At 38.8% G+C, this 5,603-nt stretch overlaps 1 protein-coding gene across 1 annotated transcript in view; it reads left to right on the forward strand.

Moving 5' to 3' along the window:
* Positions 1-5,603, forward strand: part of CUNH11orf74 (chromosome unknown C11orf74 homolog) — a 63,140-nt gene that overhangs the window by 10,700 nt on the left and 46,837 nt on the right. The gene's annotated exons all lie outside the window — the stretch shown is intronic.

A 5,603-nucleotide genomic window follows, 5' to 3' on the forward strand; every position in this document is an offset into this window, starting at 1 on the left:
TATGTGTATTGCCTGTGTGTAGGTAAGCGTACCTGTGTTGTGCAATGCCCGCGGAGGACAGAAGAGGCTGTCAGATCCCCTGGAACTGGAGTTATGGACAATTGTTAGCTGCCATGTCGGTGCTGGGATTCGAACCTGGGTCTTCTGCAAGAACAACAGTTGTTCTCAACCTCTGAGCCATCTCTCCAGCCCCCATGTTTTGTTCTTTTTAAATTAGATGAAATGTTGAATTTTGAGAGTAGTTTGTACATTCCAGATCCTACTCTTTTGTCCAATATGTGATTTTGTATGAATAACTTTACAATATGGACATAATTTGAACTGATTTTTACCTAACCTTGCACTGAAAAGTTACTGTTTATGAACAAGCTCACTGAGCCATGTGCTCCTCTGATTCCTCAGGACCCCTCCCTGCCTCCTGCTCAAGAATAGTGCATGAATGTAGGTGCGCATGCTCTACATACCAAAGCGCTGCAAGGGGGGGGGGCTTTTCCCTTTGCAAACAATGAGAGAAATCTGTTGTGTGTGTGATATTCTAGGTCTAGGGATCGAAAGGCACAATTCTCTGGTAAGATAAAGCTGAGTCCTGACTTCTACTTCCCCATTTCACACTAGAACTACGTTTTCAATAAGATAATGAGGGAAGCCTGGCCTTGGAGCACAGTTCTGAGAGACAACTGAAGGAGTGAGTTCTTGGCAGTTCAGATTTGCTCTTGGCCTTATGAATGCTGAGCCAGGCTGTCTCTTTTTTAAGCAGCACTGTAATGTGGCTTAGAATTGCCACATGATTTGCTAGTATTTTCTTCGAGTTTTTCTTTTCATCTTAATACATGCACAGGTGCCAAGGATCCAAGTGCAACTGACTACTATGACTAGTAATAATCAGATACATACAGATTGGAGACACATGCGCCAACATCTCAGTGTTATTAGCAAAAACAATGAGTCTTTCTGTAAGAAACAGTGTATTTTAAAATGAAATGGAGATCTTTTTTAAAGGGTAAAAACTCAATTTTATGTCTTACAGGGTTTATACTGAATTCAATATTGTATAACTATATTAATTCAACAGTGAACCCAAAAATTTATAGCCACATTTGAAAGAGATGTATCTTTGGTCTGGAAACTGTTATTGAGTATGTTAAAGCTATAATGAAATGGTTTTTCTAAAAAATTAAAAAAATATATATAGTGAAAAAAAAGGTTTTGATTTTCATGACGTTTTTCAGATTTTTCTCTTATTAATCATACTTTTGGAATCAAGTCTGAGAGTTACTCTTTGCCTAGTCATATAACCTAAAGATTGCCTGTTTCTTAAAATATTTTGCTTATTTTTATTCTATGTGTATAAATGTATTGCCTGCATGTATGTAAGTTTACCCATGTCATGCAATGCCCATGGAGGTCAGAAGAGGACATCAAATTCCCTGGACCTGGATTTACAGATGGGGATAGTTGCTAGCTGACATGTGGGTGCTGGGAGTCGTACCTGGGTCCTCTGGAAGAGGAGCCAGTGCTCTTAACTGCATAGCCATCTCTGCAGCCCAAGATTGCCTGTGTTTTTTCCCGTTTTCTTTATGAAACGTACTGTTTTGCTTTGTTATTCTTATCTCTACTTCCTTTATTTTAGTATTCTTTCACTCAGTCCCATATTGTAATTTTCAGGAACTCAGGGAATGTTTCATGAGAGTCATTCCTTTTAGACAAAAGGGGTCTTGTATAGAGTATGTAAATTATGAACCTTTTAGGGAAGGTCTGTGTTTGTTAAGACAGCTACTGTGATATCTGTGTTCATGCTAAGCGTCTACTGAGCCTTCACTTTTTAAACTATGTCCAGTTTTCAGTATGGGTGTGCTCTCTTTCTTTTCCTTAAAGTGAGAGTTTTGTCAAGTTAAATGTATAGTGATTAAGACATACCTACTTCTAAGACCTTGCCATGCAAGACAGTACATCTCTCTTCTGAAACTGTGTGGTCGACAGTGATCCCAAAGCCTTTCCTACCTTCCCTCAAATACTTCTTTTAATTGCCCCTGCAGAGGGGAATTTCAGTGGAGAGCCTAGTGCTTATGCTCTCAGTGTTTTGGGTGTTAATGAATCATCTGCACCTTTTATGTGATAGGAAAAGCTTGATGCTAGTTTATAACTTGAAGTGTAGTGTGTTGTTTGATGCCAGAACTCTATACTTTTGTCTTATCCCAATAGAACAGTAAAGTACTTCAGGGTCTTTTCTAAACTGTAAGTTATGGTCCCCCCCCATTCCTGCTTTCCTTTGATCTCTTTGTTTACTCAGGTATATTCTTCAGTCTCTAAAATAACGGCTGAAGCATATACTCAGCCTTAAGGTATGTTGAACAGTATTGGGCTTGGAATATAGTTGGAGGTATGAATATATTTTATCAGCGCAAGTTTGTCCTTTAGTTTTATTTCCTGCTTGCTTCATGTGTTCATGAGCATAAGCATCTCATCACCTTTCATGATGTGAGAAAAACATCATCAGTGGAGTCCTCAGTTGACAAAACCCCACCTGAAGTTTCTTTTCTTTCCAGATTTGTTCATTCATTTGGACTAGACAAGCTTCAGGTGGCTGTTGCCTCTGAGAATCTGAATTTCCTTTTTTAAAAAGATTTATTATTGTTGTTTTTATTGTATGTATATGTGTATATGGCCATGTGAGTGGATGCTTTGTGTGTGTGTGCGTGTGTGCATGCCCGTGGTAGCCAGAAGGGGGTGTCAGAGCCCTTGGAGCTGGAGTTACAGGCAGTTATGACGTGAGCTACAGATATGGGTGCTGGATATGGTAATCGAACTCAGGTACTCTGGAAGAGCAGCAGGTGCTCTTAACTGCTGAGTCATCTCCAGTTCTGAGAATCTGAATTTCTTTCTGATAAGATGTAAAAGACATTGACAGAACCACTGTGGTTCAGCAAAGGAAGCTATCTCTTCACACCTGGTCTTTTCTACTATGTAAATGAGTCTGTGTGGTTACAGGACAATTCAGTGTCTTGGAGACTGGATTATTTCTACAAATATGAAAGAACACATACCCCATGAAATACCACGCTGATGGATTCATTTCCTTAGGCAAAGTGAATTATGTTGCTAATGTATCATGTTCCTTCAGCACAGCAGAAGATTCTTACTGCAGAAACTATACAGCACTCAGAAAGTGGGCTCTCATAGACTCTGTACAACTCTTTACAAGTTTATTATTATTTTCAAGTTTTAATGATATGCACCACAGATAGACAAGCGCTCTACCACTGAGCTAAATTCCCAACCAAAAAAAAAGTAGGCAGGGAACACAGAGAATAGTTCATAATGGCCTGTCTCAAGGCTTATCCCAGTTGTGGCCGACAGTTGCATTTTGTTTGGGTAAGTTCGTTGCTCAAGATCTGAAGATAAGTACCAAAGATGCTCCAAGACAATGCCATGTATTACATTTCATCATAGTAGACTTTTTAGTGTACACATTAACTAGCTTATATGATCATCAGCTTCATTGGTTGATAATATAAAATAGAACTTCTGGGAGTTGATATGATTTTTTTCCCCTCGTTGCTCAGTGAAGGGCTAAGGAGAGAACCCAGTTCCTAACTACTTGATCTTCAAGTGACATTAGTAGTCACAGCAGAGCCCTGGGTATTCTATTTCTGACCCAAAGCTCATTAGGTTTGAAAGCGCTGCTTATTATTTACCAGTCGCTATTGATACACCTTTACTTACCATCACACTTAACACTCCAGGTCTTTCATGTGGTGCTCAAAGTCTTAAACATAAAAACAAGCCAAAACAATACTCTTGTCGTCTAGGCAAGTCTCCTTCTTTTCTCTTATAGAAAAATATTTCATGATAACAACACAAAAATATGTGAATGGTAACTGAAGAAGCATGTTTCCTCCTAGAAAACCACTGGCATTTGCATAAACCACTTGACTGTCTGGTATATGCTGATTTGCCTTGTCAGTCTCTGGGGGCCTTTAACTTTAGGTTCTTTATGTTTTTCTGGGTAAAGAAAGTTCTAAATTGGATGATGGATGCTTGTTAAATTCTTCAAGTAATGACAGTTTGTGAATGTATTAAAACCAATAAATTTCTGCATTGTTATAAATACACAAAGAACATGAAAAGCCTTGAAGGTTTTTGTCACTGTGCTGGGCATAGCTAATTAATTGCCTTTCATACTACAGAGATATATTAAGGGTAAATATTCAAAATCTACCAAGTTGAGCTTTGGAAAGGAAGTTTAAAGGATCTTTTGTTACATTTTTAAATATCCAGAAGATGCAGCGGCAGAAACCACAACCTAGTTGTGTGTAATCGATCTAATGGAGTAGATTGCATGAAATGGTTTGAGGAGGAGATTGATACAGCACATTCTTGGTATTATGCTGAGCCCCAATTTTGGAAAGGTAGATGAAAGTCTTGTATTTACATGTATGTCCTACTGGTAGTGAAATAGTAGACACCGCTGAACTTCTTCGTTGGTATTTATTATTTATCAACTGTAACATAATTTAATAAGCTTTGCATTGCTGAAGCCTAGCTTTGATACACATTTATATAAGTTGTAACGATACTTTTTGTGTATTTACTTTTTCAGGCACAAGTAGTGCATTTCATCTGAAATAGATACCTAGATGAAATTTTTGTTTCCGTTCAGTCCTTCTGTTAGCATCGTGCCATATTTGGGATAGTAATGCACATATCTCTTAGGTAACATAGTGTATTCAAAGTCAGAGTGGTCACAATAATAAGATATTTGTGTAGGCAGAAGACAGAATATTGAGACTATCTGTCCTCCTTCTCTCCTCCTCCCCCCTCCCCCCTACCTTCACTGGAATGCAGCATCTCCTAAGGTGCATACTCAATCCTCATAGCAGTCCTGTAAGGTTCTTGTTGCTTCACAGTTCCTTAAAACCCATGGGTTCTCATGTGTTTCAAATTCAGAGTATTTTGGAGCTTAGAAAGGAAGGCAGTACATATGCCTTGTATTATACAAATCTCCAGTGGGGCTGGGCAGATATCTCCTGTGCAAGCCCATTAGTATTTCTTTTGGGAAACATGAATAATCACACTGAATAGAATAAATAAAAGCCGTAAATCCTCTCATGTGAATTCAGATCAGGTCTTGCCAGTAATTGGGTTTGAACATCGTTTTAAGAAAATACTTTTGTTTTCTCTCCTTAGCTTTTTGGTATTTAAGAACTGAAGTTTGAGCAATAAGACTGAACCATTTACAGTCCCTTTTTCCCAATAAAAGGAAAATGAGTTTGAGAGCCGTCAAGTAATTTGCCCAGATGTTATAAAGCAAGGGGTAGAGCTGAGCTGTGACTGTCTATCTGTTGGAAAGATTAGGCCAGATCTCTACTTACTAAAGTGTGATGTGCTCATGTAACTTGTTACATTGAAAAGCTATTCATTCTTCTTTAGCACCAAAATATCTGCTTATAAAGAATAGCATAAGGCTGGGCATGGTGGTGCACGCCTTTAATCTCAGCACTTGGGAGGCAGAGGCAGGTGGATCTCTGTGAGTTCAAGGCCAGTCTGGTCTATGTAGTGAGCTCCAGGCCAGCTGGGGCTACAGGACACCCCGTCTCAAAAAA

This window comes from Nannospalax galili, unplaced genomic scaffold (genome assembly GCF_000622305.1).
Source record: "Nannospalax galili isolate Female #2095 unplaced genomic scaffold, S.galili_v1.0 scaffold126, whole genome shotgun sequence".
Taxonomy (NCBI): domain Eukaryota; kingdom Metazoa; phylum Chordata; class Mammalia; order Rodentia; family Spalacidae; genus Nannospalax; species Nannospalax galili.